Genomic DNA, 18,400 nt, shown 5'->3' with positions numbered 1-18,400 from the left:
ATTCCTAGCCCTACAATTTTCTTTCATATTTTTTGAGTTTTGCAAATTTTGATTTTCAAGTTATTCATTGCAGGTGACTAGAATAAATTCCAGCATCTTGATTAAAAGTTATTATTTGAATTGAAAGAATAAAAAGAAACTGACTTTTAGATGTAGAAACTACACAAGTCAGAATCACTCATATTTTGTACTGGGTGAAGAGGATTCTTTGTGCATCACCATCTCTTCACGTCTGGGATTTGAGGGGTCTGATGCAGGTAGGTAAGTGAAGCGGAATTCAATTGAGATCAATACAGAAAACCAGAGAATGTTCTCACTAAGAAAAGTACATACCTCAAATTAGAATCACAAGGTCCATTCCAACAGTACTTTGCACCACGGTAAACATATCTATAAAATTCTGAGATTTGAAACTCCAACCGATACATTAGTTGTTTTTATTTGATGCCTTCTGGTATTATATTAAATAAAAAAATAGTTCAAATTAATTAATTCAAGGCTAATTCTCACCCTACCAGAAGGCACACATGAGGTAAATACAAGTTCAAGTTCAAATTTATTCATCATCTGATTGTAAAAGTACAACCCATTGAAGCCACATTCTCTGGTCAATGGTGCAAAACAGTGTAAATACACATAAAGGCATAACACACATGCAGACAAATGATACATATACTCAGAACCTATACACTTGCCTTGTATACATATATTAAAAATAAATATTATTAATAAATAGTAGAGTCACGGGGAGTTGTTTTAGCAGTTCAGGAGTCATTCAGATGTCACTCTGCCCTTGGTAAGATGTTCCTCAACCTGGTCGATCTAGCTCTATCAAGTACAGCTGGAGGATGGGGGTCCTTAAAGATTTTGCAAGCTCTCTTTCAACAATGCTCCTGGTAAATTACATCGATGCAGGGGAGGGAGACCTCAGTGATCCTCTCTGCTGCTTTTATGGTCCTGTGGATTGACCTCTGATCCGATGCTTTATAGCAACCTGTCAGTTGGCCAAGGTGCTCCCGATGGACCTCCTCTTGGAAGTTGACAGAATGGTTGCCATTTGCCTTTCCTGCCTCAGCTTTCTCAGGAAGTGCAGTTGCTGATGTGCCTTCCTGACAAATGAGGAGATGCTATGTGTCCAGGATGCATCACTTCTTAAGTAGACTCCAAAGAACTTGCTGCTCTCCATGCTCTCCACTATCAAGCTATTAATATGCAGTGGTGTGTGGTCGTCTTTGGTCCTCCTGAAGTCCACAATCATCTCCTTTGTCTTGTTCATGCTGAGACTGCAACATTTCACGAGATTGTCCACCTCCTCTCTGTAGTGTGACTTATCATTTGTTACTGATGATGCCAACTGCTGTCATGTCATCTACAAACTTGATGGCTACGTTGGAGATGGGTCGGGCATTGCAGTCATGGGTCAGCAGCATGAACAGAAAAGGACTGAGCATACAGCTCAGAGGTGTACCAGTGCTCAGCGAGATGGTCCTCAATGTTCTGCTGCCAATCCAGACAGATTGTGGTCTTTCTATTAGGAAGTCCAGAATCCAGTAGTAGAGAAAGATACTGAGTCCCAGTGAGCATACAATTCAGCTGTAATGCATTATTATTTGGCTACTATTAGGCTACATCTGTGCCAGTGGCATTCTTTTATAAGCAGTATCATTATATAGTCTAACAACAATTCTCATACATAGAAGCTGACCATTTTCAATCATCTTTCATTATGAAGTATCAGTTAAGTAGCTAAAATATGATAATCATGGTTTCAAGCCTTTTGCCAATTATCTTCAAGATAACATTTTGCCATCTGTAATTGGTGTTGTTTGGTAAAAGCTTTATTTAGAAATAAATGATAACATGAACAAAATGACAAGCATTATAGAAGGTAGGGTTTAAGCAAAGAGGCTGTAAGGAAGTTTGAAACGGAGCAAATGATCTTCATTCCAGTGCATTTGAATTGATTTCATGCATCTGTTGGATATGAAAACAAAACAGTCTTGCTCTTTGCAAAATTCTTTCGAGAGACAGAGTTAATCTTTCAGGTCAATGACTGTTCATTAAGTCACACGTTGTTGTCTCAACCAGAATAACCAATGCTGTCAGAAAAAGAGAAATAAAATTAGATAGAGCTTGATCTTCACGTCACACCTAAGCTATTTACTGTTTGAAGTACTCTCAAGCATCACTTACTCACCAATTATTGTAGCTAAAATGCCAGAAAATTTGACAAAAGCAGTGACTATAAAAACACCTCAGCAACAAAAACAACAGCATGTGCTTTTAGTGCATGCAGACAAAACCACATGATTTGAAGTGTCCTTGTAATTGGATAATAATGACAGCTCTGACTGGAGCACATTAGAATGTTCAAAAAGTAAATTAGAATAGAGTTTTAACCTTGTAGGTATATTGATACATGTAAGCTAGGCTTATGAAAAATGTTGAGTTGTAACTAACTATAGGAATATTTTTATTTAAAAAAATAATAAATTTCTGTTGAAACACTGCACAAAAATTTTATGGACAGTCATTTTGGTGAGACTCCCTCTGATGGTGTCACCCGGTGCAGACCGCACCCCCCTAGTGATTCCAGTGACTTACTGAGCTTCACCACAACCACTCCCCTCTCAACTCTATTACAGCTTTGATCAAAACAGGCACCCAAGAGCTGCAGTCCAGAGTTTGGATGAGTTGTGACTGCTATTGAGATCAAGACACCATTGACTAAATTTGGCGTCAAAGACCTGTGATAAAACAAATTTCATGACTTGTTCATAACAATAAGTTATGGTTCTGAAATATTCTAATGCAAAAACTGCTGTCAGAAGTCAGGAGTCCAGCATTTGTAGGAGCAAATGAATTGTCATATTTTCAGGTTGAGACCTTTGACCCACAAACCTTCAGCAGCTTCTTTATCACTCTAGATTCCAGCATCTATGGTCTCTCATCCCTCAAATATATTCCAATAGTTAGAATTAAATCTCAAAGGAAGGATCTGGTTGTCAAAAGTCAAACACTGTCAGGACAGCATCATGTGCCCAACTATCTTCAGATGATTTTATCAATGGCTTTTCTTTCACCATAACGATTACACAAGGTTCAATTACATTCAAGGGTTAACTTTGTTCTTTCTCCTTGGAGCGACGAAGGATAAAGGGTGACCTGATCAAGGTATATAAGTAATGGGAGCCATTGATCGTGTGGATGGTCAGAGGTTTTTTCCTAGGCTGAAATGGCTAACACAAGGAGGCATAATTTTAAGGTGCTTGGGAGTAAGTGCAAAGGGGATGTAAGAGGCACCATTTTCACCCAGAAAATGGTGGGTGCATGGAATATGCTGTTGGCAATGGTGGTGGAGTCAGGTACAATAGGATCTTTTAAGAAACTATTAGATACTGTAGATGCATGCAACTGAGAAAAATGGTGGGTTCTGCAGTAGGGAAATTCTAAACAGTTGTTAGAATAGGTTATTAGGTCAGCACAACACTGTGAGGCCAAGGGCCTGAACTGTGGACCAGATTTCTATGTTCTGTGTACAGTAATGATTTCTCAGCAAATGATTACAGCAAATGATCTGCATGTAGGAAGACCAAGAGAAAATCTAATCACCTACCCTTGACATTTAATGGCATTGTCATCATGTTGGGCTCACAATAGATTAAAAAAATTCAACTGATCTAGTGATATAAATACTGTGGGGGCAAGAGCATTCTGCAACCTATAAGACAGAAGACAGAAGTATGATAGAATATTGTCCATTTCTAGCATGACTGCAGCATCAATTTACAAGATGGTTTACACCTTGAAGAACAAAGCAACATATGTCACTCAATCCAAGTCCTTAAACATTTGTTTCTTCCATTACTGATGCATATTAGCTGCAGTATGTACAAAATACACTGCAGTTGCTTGCTCACTGTTCTCCAACATCACATTTTAAAAGTGACCTCTGACACTATGAAGGACTACAAGATACGTGAATGGGAATATTGCCATCTGCAGGTTCCAATTGAAGTTGCACACCATTCTGATTTAAAAGTATAACGTTGAATTTTTAGTGTCATTAGATGTCTTTTATCCGCCTTTTAAGCTCTGTGTAAAAAAAAATCAACGGCGGATTGGATGATCCAGACTTACCCATCTTCGATCCTCCAATGGGGGTACTCTTAGCAGTGGAGCATAGCACTGCAGGGTCTATCTCAAAAGGTTGACTCATGTTTCTGGTTCAAAGCAAGAAGGCCTGATGGCATCATGATGACGTCTTTAGCAGGTGACGTAAGTGCGCGAAATTCAAATTGTAGCGACTTCATCGTTACCAATGAACATGCTTAATAATTTTGATTACAACGTTCAGAAGCTTAGATTGAGTTCTAACACTGCACGAAATGGGCAAGGCTATCAAGTACATATGTTGTTCCAATGCCAATTTGAGTGCACAGCAGTGATACTTCCGGGCATGTTTTACATCACAGTTGACGCTGATGCTACGGTGATACACGTCCTACCTCTTTTGCTTTGGGAAGCCAGCTTGCAGTGTAAAGGGACTCACAGAGCCAGACTTCTCTGGTTCTATGTGAACACGCAAGCCGGCCGGCTTTCTAAGATGGGTTATGTCTATGGGAATATATCTTTGCAGTATAAAAGGGCCTATAGAGTCTAGATCATGGAATTCCTTTCTCTGCTCTATTTCTTGAAGCTTGACATTGTAGCAATTCAGTTTTGTTATATTTAGAAAATAATGTGTGAATGTTCTTCCAAGTTTTCAAATTTGTTGGCTACTTCTGTTCTTTTTTTTGTCAGTCAAACGTTGACGTTTATAGAGGCCCACATACCTAACAATCTCATCTTGAAGGATGAGCCAACTCTATACCTCATGACTTCATCTGTGAGAAATGCAGCTTCTTACAGTTCATGTTAGGGATTGGAGCTGGAGCTGGATGAACTCCAGATCACTCGGAAGGCTGAGGGGTGATAGACAGGAGTTACAGAGCACAATTATTTTTAGGAAGCGGGAGAAAGGTAGCTGGGTGACAGCCAGGAGAGAGAGAGGGAAAGGAAATAGGCAGACAGTGCAGGGTACTCCTTGGCCATTCTTCATCAGCAACAAGTATACCCCTTTGGATAAAGCTGATGGGGATGACCCATCTGGGCCAGACAGCAGCCAAATTAATGGAGAAGTGAAGGCTGTAATCAGGTAGAGCAATAATCATTGGAACCTCAATAGTCAGGAGAACAAATAGGAGATTCTGTGGCCACAAAAGTGGCTCCATGATTGTGTGTTGCCTCTTGGGTGTTTAAGAGCAGGATATGTCTGAATGAGTGCAAAATATTCTTAAGGGAAGGATGAGCAGCCAGAGGTTGTGATACATATTGGTACCAGTGACATAAACAGGAGTGGGATAGAGGTCCTGCAAAGAAAGTTTAGGGAGTTAGGAAAGAGGTTGAAGAGCGGAACCTTCAGGGTGGTAATCTTTGAATTACTCCCAGTACCCCAAGCTGAGGCAAGTTAGAACAGGAAGATAGATCAGTCAAATATGTGGCTGAAGAGATGGTGCAGGGGGTAGTGTTTCAAGTTCTTGGATCATTGGGATCTTTTCGGGGGAAGCGGTGATCTGTGCAAGTGGGAAGGTTTGCGACTGAACTGTAGGTGAACCAATATCCTGGCAGAGAAATTTGCACATGCTATGGGGGGAGGAGGGGGAGGTAAAACTAGATTCACAAGGTGGCGGGAAACAAAGCAAAGAGGAAGAGACAGTTGGCACACAAGTAGGCTCAAAGAGAGTTTGTGTGGAAAGACAGGGCAAAATTGATGAGTTTCAATGCAACGAGGGAAAAGTCAAAAGTAACAAATAACCATATAACAGTTTATGGCATGGAAACAGGCCATCTCGGCCCTACAAGTCCACGCTAGGGCAAAAGATTTTATATTTAAATGCTCACAGCATAAGAAAATGGATGAGCTTGTTGGACAGCCTCGCAATGATACATATGATGTGATGGCTAAAGAATAAATGTCATAGGGAGCTTAATGTCCAAGGATGCACAGTATATTGAATTCAAAGGATAGGCAGGTAAGAAGAGGGGATGGTGTGTCTCTGATGGTCAGGAACAACACTAAATCATTGGATAGAGATGACAAAGGATCAGAAGATATAGCATCATTGAAAGTTGAGTTAAGAAATGCAAGGGTGAAAAAGCACGTTTGGCAGTTGTATGCAGACTTCCAAACAGAAGCCAGAATGTAGACGAAAAATTACAACAGCAAATAGAAAAGTTGGGTCAGAAGGGGAATATTATGATAGTCATGGGGGATTTTAAAATGCAAGTAGATTGTGAAAACTAGGTTGGGGCTGGATCTCAGAAGAGAGAATTTGTAGAAAGCCTCTGACATGGCTTTTTAGAGCAGCTAGGAGATTGGCTATACTGGACTTGGTGTTGTGTAATCACCCGAAGTGATTAGAGAGCTTAGAATAAGGGGCAATGATTGAGTTCAATTTGAGATTGCAAATAGAAACTAAAGTCAGAAGTGTCACTATTTCATTGGACTAAAGGGAATTACACTGGCATGAGAGAGGAACTGGCCGAAGTAGATTGGAAGTGGACAGTGGTAGGGAAGTTGACAGCACAGCAATGGATGGATTTTCTACAAGAAGTGAAGAAGGTGCAGGATAAATACCAATAAAGAGGACATTTTAAAATGGAAAAATACCATAACTGTGGCTGACATGGAAGTCAAAGCCAACCTAAAAGCAAAAGGGAAAGAAGAAAAAATTAGTAAGAAAATTAAGGATTGGAAAACTGTTAAGAACTTGCAGAAGGTAACTCAAAAATTCTTAAGGAAGGAAAAGATGAAGTATGAATTTAGGTTAGCAAATATTATCAAAGAGGATACAAAAACCTTCTTCAAATAACGAGAAGTGAGAGCAGATATAGGACCATTTAAAATGATGCTGGAGAAAAAATAATGGGAAACAAGGAGATGGTAGAGGAATTAAATGAGTATTTTTCACCAGTCTAAACTGTGGAAGACATTAGCAGTATACCAGATATCACAGGGTATCAGGGAAAGGAAGTAAGTGCAGTTACATTGTCAAGGGAGAAGGTGCTCAGAAAGATGAATGATCTAAGGGTGGATACGTCTACAGAACTAGATGGATTGCACCCTTGGTTCCTGAAAGAAGTAGTAGTAGAGATTGTGGAGGCATTGGTGATGATCTTTCAGGAATCAATAGATTCTGCTGTGGTCCCAGAGGGCTGGAAATGTTCAAATGTCACTACACTATTTATGAAGGAAGGAAAATAGATGACAGACCAGTTAGCCTGATGTCAGTGGTTGGGAAGCTGTTAGAGTCGATTGACTAGGATGAAGCAACTGAGTACTTGGAGGCATATGACAAGATAGGCCAAAGCCAGCATTGTTTCTTAAAGGAAAATCTTGCATGATAAACATATTGGGATCCTTTGAAGAATTGACAAGCAGGCTGGATAAATGAGATGCAGTGGATGTTGTCTATTTCGATTTTCAGAAGGCATTTGACAGGGTACCTCACATGTGTCTACTTAACAAGACAAGAACCAATAGTGTAAGAGGAAACATACTAGCTTAGGTAGAGCATTGGCTGATTGGCAGGAGGTAGAGAGTTGGAATATAGGAATCACGTTCTGGTTAGCTGCCTGTGTGTAAACGGCGGCATTGCCGGATCTGCTGTAACGGCAATGCTGCAGCTGACTCAGACCCACGAAGACTGGGGAGTGGAGATACAGCATTCCCACGGGGTCCAACCACCCAGTTTGAATGCTGTCAGCTTAAAGGATCTGACAATGGTTTAATTTAAAATCCCATGACCACTGTGTCTGGGCCCAATTTGGCAACTACTATGATCAACAGCAGCCACGAGAGATTACAGACTCTGGAGAAATGGAGAACTGGTGCTGGGCACCATAAAAAGGAGTGACAACACCCCTCCTCCCCCCACCATTCCAATCTGAGAAGGAAAAACAGAGGAGACAACCCAAGGAACTGTTACCACGTTGACGGTCCAGTGAGGGGTTTGTGGCTGAAGGAACCACACAGGTGGCAGGCTGTTGGTGACAAGGGGAGGGATCCATGCAGGCTGTGGGCTACTCGAGACTGCAATCAAGGGAATCACACCAGGCTGGAAATTGGTTTGAAACTGGCTGAATGGGTACCAGGTCTTTGAACTGGGATACAAGAGGGTGCCAAGGGCACTGAAAGGTCCCAAAGAGAGGTTCAGATCTGGAGCTCCAGTGGCCGATGGCTTGTACTGGACTCTGTGTGGTTGCAAAGGCTGCGGGAGCACTGGAGGTGAATTCACGGGCACTTCTCTGACAGTAAGAGGCGCTTCAGGAAATTTCTGCTGATGGTGAATTTGTCTGCCTAATAACAGGAGTGTCATACCCACACTCCTGTTCGGCTCCAAATCATGGGTCCTCTACCAGCATCACCTACAGCTCCTAGAACACTTCCACCAGTGTTGTCTCCACTCCATCCTCAACATTCATTGGAGCGACTTCATCTCCAACATCGAAGTACTCGAGCTGGCAGAGGCCGACAGCATCGAATCCACGCTGCTGAAGATCCAACTGCGCTGGGTAGGTCACGTCTCCAGAATGGAGGACCATCGCCTTCCCAAGATCGTGTTATATGGCGAGCTCTCCACTGGCCACCATGAGAGAGGTGCACCAAAGAAGAGGTACAAGGACTGCCTAAAGAAATCTCTTGGTGCCTGCCACATTGACCACCGCCAGTGGGCTGATATCGCCTCAAACCGTGCATCTTGGAGCCTCACAGTTCGGCAGGCAGCAACCTCCTTTGAAGAAGACCGCAGAGCCCACCTCACTGACAAAAGACAAAAGAGGAAAAACCCAACACCCAACCCCAACCAACAAATTTTCCCTTGCAACCGCTGCAACTGTGTCTGCCTGTCCCGCATCGGACTTGTCAGCCACAAACGAGCCTGCAGCTGACGTGGACATTTACCTCTCCATAAATCTTCATCCGCGAAGCCAAGCTAAAGAAGAAGATAGCAGAGAAAAGGCAATTTCATGTAATATAACACTCTTTATTTCACAACAATAAATTGTATATTGAATTAGTTGCTCGTGGTGTTCCACAGGGGTCATTGTTGGGCCGCTTCTTTTCTGTTGTATAGCAATGATTTGGATTATGGAATGAATGGTTTATGATCTAGTTTGAAAATGATACAAAAGTGGGTGGAGGAGAAGCTAGTGTTAAGGAAACAGCGAGACTGCAGAAGGTCTTTGATTAGGTGAATGGGTAGAGAAGTGGCAAATTAAGTATAATGTCAGAAAGTGTAAACAGGCAGACTGTTTTTTTAAATGGGGAGAAAATTGAAAATACCCAGATGCAAAGGGACCTGGGAGTCTTTGTGCAGGTTAGCTTGAAGGTTGTTGAGGAGAAAGAATTTCACTACGAACACCAGGGTGACGTTTCGGAAGAGTTTTATTAGCGAGATATCTTGGGGAGCTAAATCACACCCAGCCTGGGCCAGCATTGCAAAGCAGCCCAATTTATACAGTGAAGTAAACAAGTTGTTATACAGTATCAGTAATTTCACAATGTCAGCGGTTTGGACACATCAGCGGAACAAGTTGCGAGACAAGCCATCTTTTATCAGAACTTTGGAGAAAGCTGGAGCATTGTGTGCGTGCAGACATGCTTGTAGATAAGCCATAGCCTTGTGGTTCCTGCCCTTGCCTGAGTAATATGCAGCTGGCTTCTCGTATGTTCTAATGGATGGATTCTTAGCCCTTAGTGTTCAGATTTTCTTCCACAGTTCCCTGCTTGTTGATCCAGAGATCAACACCTCGTTCATAATATAATTAAATGAAAGCATTTCTCTCTCTCCCTTTCCTTTCTACACCTTCCGTCACTTTCAAAAACTTATACTGTACCCTTCTTGCAGTCTTTTCTACTTTCCCTATCATCCGCTTAAGCCTAATCCACAGGTAAATAATTAAGAACAATAGGATTACCACGGCGACAAACATAAGAATAACAGGGTGCTAAACCAGATTAAGTATACTGCTGGCTTTGGGGGACTTCCCCCCCCCCCCTTAAAGATATCCCACCAAAGATGAGCTGAAATTTGGGTGACCTGATTCGGATTAACTGTCCCTCTAGTCAAATCTACCTTCGCTCGACTCATGGTTCATCCTACTTCCTCCATTAAACAGGTGATCTGCTTATTAGTTTGGTCAAGTGAGTATAATTAATGAGAGGGGCGAGGAGTTGCTGTCCATGTGCAATGTGATAATCTTCTACCTGCCTCCAGGTTCTCAATACAATATACCCCTCGGAGGTCACACCACTCGACATCATAAGACGTCAAAACATGTAAAAAAAACAGTACTGATCAAGTGGGTCAATATATTGTCTAGTGTCATCCGAATGCTGGACAAGGCACATTGTCAAATTCAATGGCAACACCTCACCAGCCACGACCAAACAGGGTTATTGTGTTACCAATGGGCCAGGGTGCTGTGTGAGCTGCTCCCCAGTGTCAGAGGGGAGGATAGAAAAAGGAATTTGTTTTGTCATCAACTCCTATGCCTGGGTTCTCCGACTTAGCTGGCAAATGTGAGCACCCTTACCACCAACGTCTGCAATCAGGCAATGGAAGGTCATCCATCAGGTGCCAGAGCCCTTTCTTGGCGCGTCCTTGGCCTCATGCTTGGGCACTCCTCACGCACAGAGCCCAGATGCCTGTCACCGTGCTACCCCATGGTGAGGCAGGGGGCAGGCCAGCGGGTATACATCCGGGATGTACCTGGGGCGTCTGCATTTCCAGGCTGACTTTTGACACCAGAATGCCATTCCTGCTTACATTCTCTTTCGAACGGGTGCCCTAAGTGCTTGTGTGGGATCCCTGTAATGATAGCCAGAAGGAGTCAGGACAGAAAATTAGCCAATTTAGTGTTTTTAAATAAAGGCCCCAACAGTCCCCACCCCATGAGGTGTTTTTTTTCTGTTAATGGGAGTTTCTGGGATGAAGCTGTCATTGCAAAACAAAATATATACGTTTCCTTCCATGGTCTGATCATTAACTGGTCAGCTCACAAACTGTAACTTTACATCCACACTCCGATTATGTATCTATAAATTTCCGGTTCTCTGAGTGTGCTTAGAGACATTATGCATTATAAAAACTACAGCTAAACTCGCAATTTTTGAAAAGGTTAAAGACTTGACAAGATAGAATGTCCAGTGATAGTTTCCAGAGCAACAGCTGTTCTCCTGGACGATTTTTTTTCATAATACATGATGAACTGTCTTGTTGGTCAGTCGTCAGTTCGTTGTCACTGTCCAGGTGCTTGCTAAATCATAAGCGATCCTAAGGAAAATGTTGGCCGATGTCCTGGTATCAAATGGGTTGTAGGAGCAGCGACACCAGGCGGAGATTCTGTCCCAAAGACTAGCAGGACTCCGCACCCTTGGATCTTCTGCCAGAGATTCCATTCAGCACCTGCCTTACTGGCCGAGATCTGTAATTTAAAAAGAACACCTTCCTGTCAGGGGGAAAGTGGCAGTGCTTGTTTCACAGCTTGCTTTGCTGTGTCAAAAGCAGCCCGTTGTTCTGGTCCCCATAGGAATGTGGCTTTCTTATGGGAGATCCCTAAGTGCTTGTGTGGGATCCCTGTAATGATAGCCAGAAGGAGTCAGGACAGAAAATTAGCCAATTTAGTGTTTTTAAATAAAGGCCCCAACAGTCCCCACCCCATGAGGTATGGTAAGGTGGGATATGTTCTGCTGCCAATACTTTAGGGGGCCCTCGAGGCTCTGGGAGTCTATTTTATTTGAGGGGATGGCAAAATTCAAAGTTTCATTCTTGGCCGTCTCAGAAATATCTCTTTGGTCTGAGCACCATTGTATCCCCAGAAACAGGACATTCTGGTTGGAGCACTACAAGCTTTCAATATCAATGAGCCAGCCCCATTTCCTGAGGGAGATTAGCATGTGAAGGGCCTCTAAAACTAATGGACAATTGGGAGAGGTTTCAACCTGGGAGAGGTTGAATACCATGTACATTGTAACAGATTACACTGTGGAATGTGACTTATCTCTTGTCCCAAGTAACTGCAATATGCTCTTGTGAGTTGAAATAAAGAGGAATGGAAAAGAAAGCATTCTTGTGGCAAGGTCTGTACTGTGGGCTACAGACAATCTTGGCCATTATGCATTCGATTTTTCTCATTCACCCATGTCACTCTAAAAAGGGGTTCCCAGAATTGTGCAGGGTTGAACGGGCCGCTACACCATCACACAACAGATGGCAGAAGAGGACGTGTTGGATGCAAATATTGTTGGGACGGTAGGTGAGGACGAGGAATCCTGTCCTTGTTGCACATGAGGGTGGAGGGGACCAGAGTAGTTGTGCGGGTAATGGAGAATATGCGGGTGAGGGCCGAGTTGATGGTGGTAGAGGGAAAGCCACATTCTTTGAAGTAGGAGGACATATCTGATGATCTGGCATGGACGTTCTCATCCTGGGTGCAGATGAGGCAGAGAAATTAAGAGAGTGGAATGGAATCCTTACAGGGGACAGGGTGGGAAGAGGTGTAGCTGAGGTAGCTGTGGGAGTTAGAATCTCCAGTGATAGATCGAGGAAAGGGGGAATTGCTGGAGATGGGCCAAGTTAATTTGAAGTTGGGGTAGAAGTTGACAGCAAAGTGGTTGAAGTCAATGAGCTCATCATTGATACATGAGGCAGCAATAAAGTAGTCATCGATGTAGCGGAGGAAGAGTTGATGGACTTTGCCTGTGTAGGCTTGTAGCATGGATTGCTACACATAGCCAGCAAAAAGTAAGGCATAGCTAGACCCCAAGCGGGGACCTATGGCTACTCCTTTAACCTGAAGAAAGTGCGATGAGTCAAAGGAGAAATTATTGAGGCTGAGGACAAGTTCTGCCAGCTGGAGGAGAGTTGTGGTAGAGGGGGACAAGTTCGTTCTATTGTCCAGAAAGAAATGAAGGGCTTTGAGGCCTTCAGTATGGGGAATGGAGGTGTATAGGGATTGCATATCCATGGTAAACATGAAGCGATCTATTTCAGGGAACTGGAAGTTGTTGAAGTGATGGAGGGTGTGTGAAGTGTCCTGGATGTAAGAGGGAGGGACTGGACCAGGGGGACAAAACAGGGTCAAGGTAAACGGAGACCAATTCAGTGGAGCAGGAGCAGACAGACATGATGGGTCTGCCGGGACAATTGGGTTTGTATTTCTTGGGTAGGAAGTAGAAACGGGCAGTACATGGTTGGGAAACTATACGTTTGGAGGCCATGCCAGGGAGGTGGCTGGAAGTGATGAGTTCAAAGATGGTGCGTGATACAGTGGTTTGATGAATTTTGGTAGGGTCCCGTTGGAGGAGTCAGTTAGAGGAGATGACTGAGAGTTGTTGTCTGCCTTCGGCCAGATAGAGGTCAGTACGCCAGACCACAACAGCGCCCTTGTCTACAGGTTTGATGTCAAGACATTGGATGTATTTGAGGCAAAGGTTGATAGGTTATTGGTTAGTCAGATCATCAAAGGTTATAGAGAGAAGCCCAGATGTGGGGGGGAGGGGCTGAGTGGAAAATTGGATCAACTCACCTTTACCTTTAAATGGTGGGGCAGACTCAAAGGGCTGAATAGCCTATTTCTGCTCCTATGCCATATGGTTGCCATTTGCACTTTATGTTACTATCTTTGCCCATCTGACCATGAATACACCATTGAACAATGTTGTTTTTGAACTTTTGAACATAAACAGCAGTTAATGAAGCCAATCTGCAGAAGAGAGCTGCTTTGTTTCTCAAGTTAAACTCATTCAATAAATTTACCTAAGCATCTTTGGCTTGGCTTCGCAGATGAAGATTTATGGAGGGGTAAATGTCCACGTCAGCTGCAGGCTCGTTTGTGGCTGACAAGTCCGATGCGGGACAGGCAGACACGGTTGCAAGGGAAAATTGGTTGGTTGGGGTTGGGTGTTGGGTTTTTCCTCCTTTGTCTTTTGTCAGTGAGGTGGGCTCTGCGGTCTTCTTCAAAGGAGGTTGCTGCCCGCCGGCTGCATATTAGCCAGTCATATAACAAAATTGATCACAGTGTATATTATGGACCAACAATAGTAACTTGTAATTATATAGTTTGCCTTTAACAAAGCAGATCATTCTGAATTTCAGAGGAGCATCATCAAGAATCTGCCACTGAGCTGAAGAATTAATATTTCAGATGCATAGATTTTAAAGGCAGATAAGAACTTGTAAAAGCCAGAATATGTTTCAATAAAATTACATGTAACGTCTGAGTGATCTAGAAGATAGTGATGTTCCCATGCATCTGCTACCCTTGTTTTTTTTTAAACTTTATTTAATATTTTCAAAACAAAAACGTTTACAAAAGCCATAATATAAAAATGAAAACTACAACTATCCCACCCCCTTCCCCCCACCCTCAGCAGACCCCACAAGGGAAGCGTTGAAAAAAAATACATACGGCAGTTTAAGATATTACTAAATTCATAAATTTCAAATAAGGCGACTACATCTTAACAAAAAAAATCATAATTATGCAGATTATATGTTATTTTCTCCATATGAATACCTCAGCTCATTATGCCAACAATTTACTTTTATCTCAACCTCATCTTTCCAAGAAATCGCAAAACATTTACGCGCTACTGCCAATGCTAAACATATAAATGCTGTCTGAAAGATGAACAATTACTTTATTAACAAAAATTCACCTTCAAACTTTAATTCAAAATCCCCCCATTTATAACAATGCCCACTGGTTACTATGCAAATTTCTATAAGAGTTTAAAACTAATAAATCCCCAGCCTAAATATAACATAGGTAATTAAAGTCTAAGTTATATTTCCAACCAGCCCACAGAAAAACTTAGACACAAAACTTCGATCTCAACTGAAGCAAAGTTCATAAACAAAATTCTGTTTGTTTGGTAAACTGAAGCCAAAAAATCTTTGAGAGAGAGAGAGAGAGAGCACAAAATTCAAAGCTGTCTTCTTGTGTTGCTTGCAGAGAGGGGAACAATGGCTTGGTCCAGATCCTTCTGGCTGCTTTTAGAATGTTCATCCCTTTTAAAATACCCAACATTCTAAACTGCCTCCCAGACATTGACTCTGGTTGGGCCTCCTTCCACTTCACAGCCACACCCAGTGGTGGTTTGTCTTCCAAGTCCAGAAATTTCTAGATCATCTTCTGCATATGCCCAGTCTGTCTCCCACTCTCTCGGCAGTCCACCTTCACTTTGGCTCTCTAAGGCAAACTGTTACTTTCCAACACAAAACCACACAATACATAGGCCAATACACAACACAGAACTCTGTAACAGCTGATGAAGAACATCCGTAAATAAAGAGGACAGATCATCATAAAACATTTTATAAAATTTATCATTTCCTGTAGACTTCCCTTTAGGCATTTGTTGAATAACATCCTTTATTTCTAAATCTGTAAAAGGAGAATCCAGTTTCCTCACATCATCTTCCCCTAATATTGGCAAATTTAGTTCTGACAAAAATGGAACCATCATCTCGAACTCCCTCAGAAACGTATAATTTCTGATAAAATGATAAAAAATTGGTCGTTGATTTCCAGAGCTTTAAAGGTAACTGAGTTATCCTTCCTCACAGCATTAATAGTTCTTGATGCTTGTTATGTTTTCAGTTGCCATGCTAAAACTTTATGGGCTCTGTTCCCTAACTCATAATAACGTTGTATAGATCTTTGAATCAAACATTCAAATTGATATGTTTGTAATGTATTATATCGTAATTTCAATTTAGTCAAAGCTGCCTTATTATCCTCCGTACAATTCCTCTGAAATTCTTTTTTCCAAATCAGCTATTTGTTTTTCCAATGACCGAGTCTCTGCCAAAAATTTCTTCTTTTCCTTTGATGCATAGCTAATAATTTGACCACGTAAAAACGCCTTCAAAGCATCTCATAAAGTAAAATTACTCTGAACCGTATTCCTATTCAAATCTAAAAAAGAAACAATTTGATCCTTAAAGAATTTTACAAATTCCGGTTTTTTTCAATAACATTCTATTAAACCTCCACCGAAAAATTGATTGAATAACTTCCGGCCCAACACAAGAAATGAATAACAATGAATGATCAGAAATTATTCTACTCTTATTTTCAGCTTGAATAAAACGAGATTGCAAATGCGCTGATGCCAAAAAGAAGTCAATCCTTGAAAATGAATCATGATGCAAGGAATAAAATGAAAAGTCTTCCTCAGTAGGATTTAACCTTCACCAAACCCTATCAAATTTAAGTCTTTCATCAAGGGAACTAATTGAACTGCTGCTTTTGATTTTTTCAAGATTTTCAGATATTTATCCAATAATGGATCTAATGCACAATTGAAATGTCCCCCAGTCAAAATATTTTCTTTAGCTTGATCTATAAAAAACCCTCTCCTTAATAAGAAAAATTAAAGCTTCCCTTGCTAAATAGCCCCTAAATTAAACAGCCACTAAGCCCCTCCCTAAACAAAATGAAGCTTACACAAAAAAAAGGTTTTTTTTTAAAAAAGTAGAAACGACAAAAGTAGTAACTCCCCACTTAACTAGGTGTGGAAAGAAATAAAATTCTCCCCCCGCCCACCCCCCCAACAGGTTGTGGATGACTTCTGAAAGCTTCAGCAACATCCATCCCCCCAACCGGACATAAAATTATAAGTCTAAGTCAGCCCAATGAATTCAATCCCAAAGTTTGTTCTGGATCATCAATATCAATCAAGCTCTTTGACATATTTGTCTTCCCGTTCCCATTTCCATTCTTCTTATCAGGTGTCTTCCTCGAGGTGAAGAATGCCTTTCAGGAGCCCTGTCTGGCAAAGAATTGGCAAAAATTAAAGCATCATAATCACTCTCAAAAAATTGTGATTGGAAATTACCATAAAAATCTTCAAAACTGCAGGGTATCTAAAAGAAAATTTATAATCCTTCCTCCAAAGCACCTCTTTAGCAGAATTGAATTCTTTACACCTTTTAATAATTTCTTGACATAAATCCTGGTAAAAGAAAACCTTATTTCCCTGTACCATCAATGGAGACTGATATCTACCTGCATTTTGGACTGCTACTCTCAAAATAGTTTCCCTATCTTGATATTGTAAGCAACGAATCAGAACAGACCGTGGAGGTTGACCCGGATATGGTTTGCTTCTTAAGGCTCTGTGTGCCAAATCTAATTCCAAACCTTCTGGAAAAAAATCCAATCTCAGTGCTTCAGGGATCTTTGTATTTCTTTTATTAGATCTGAACCCTCAATTCCTTCTGGAATTCCCACTATTTTAACATTATTCTAGCGGCTTTGATTTTCCAGAGAATCTATCTTCTTCAATAAGTCCTTCTTCTGAATTTCCCATCCAACAAAAGAATCTTCCACTTTTTCTATTTTTTCGTTATTCCGATCCACTTGTTCTCTACAAAAATGAAAGGTACCTTCCATTTTCTTAAAACTGTCTTGCATTGTATCCACTATATTCAAGCATCTATTAACATCAGCTTTAACAGCAGAAATATCTTTCTTAACAGAAGAAACTTCTTCACAAATATTATTTATTTTTTTCAGTCATGTTCATAAATCCATGATCAATCTGAGTAGACATTTGTGTTGACATATTACCCATTTGATGAGCTATAGATTCCAAAATTGTAAAAACAGCATCAAAAGTAGTGTCACAAGATTCTACTTGAGGCCTACCTTCTTTCACTTTAGTAACAGTCAGTGATTCTTCTTCCATTTCTTCAGTTTGTAAAGAAGTTTTCCTTTGTTGTTCTTTTGATTCTACCATCGATTTTATCACCTTGCTTCTGGTCTGCATGCCTACAGACCCCGCCTCGACGTGTTCAGGCGGTTGTTGACCAACTTAACTGACAGCCCAAGCTCTATCCAAAAGATCGCAGACCCGGGATGCACCGTGCATGCCCGGCAGTGCCAGGGCCCGTGTCTTCCGATGCGCTGCCTTGGGCCTCCGCACTGCCAGGACCTGCAGTGGTATCGCGCGCAGGGCCCGACATTGTAGACTCCGGCAACTCTACAGTGCACCCAACATCGCAAGCACGCTGATCAAGATAAGAGGAAAAAAATTGGAAGCCTGGCGCCATCTTGCGAGGGCACCGGGGTATTACTTAAGCGAGCTGGAGTGTGTTGTTGCTTAGGTGGCTGTCCAATCGATTCCATGGATTCCACTTGATAGGTAGGCCTCATTTCTTCTGTACTCTTAAAAGGAAGTTTCTTCTGAATCTGTACTTTCGATTTCTTTGTATTGGCAGCCATTGTAATCGTTTAACATTCAGACAGCTTCAGAGCAAACTTTCAAGACTTTCTAAGTATTTTAATT

At 41.6% G+C, this 18,400-nt stretch overlaps 1 protein-coding gene across 1 annotated transcript in view; it reads left to right on the top strand.

Annotated features, from left to right (window-relative positions):
• fbn2a (fibrillin 2a) overlaps positions 1–18,400 on the top strand; it is a 353,303-nt gene that overhangs the window by 328,632 nt on the left and 6,271 nt on the right. The window lies entirely within an intron of this gene.

Source organism: Narcine bancroftii, chromosome 1, assembly GCF_036971445.1.
Source record: "Narcine bancroftii isolate sNarBan1 chromosome 1, sNarBan1.hap1, whole genome shotgun sequence".
Classification (NCBI taxonomy): Eukaryota; Metazoa; Chordata; class Chondrichthyes; order Torpediniformes; family Narcinidae; genus Narcine; species Narcine bancroftii.
This window is presented reverse-complemented; position numbering and strand designations above follow the sequence as displayed.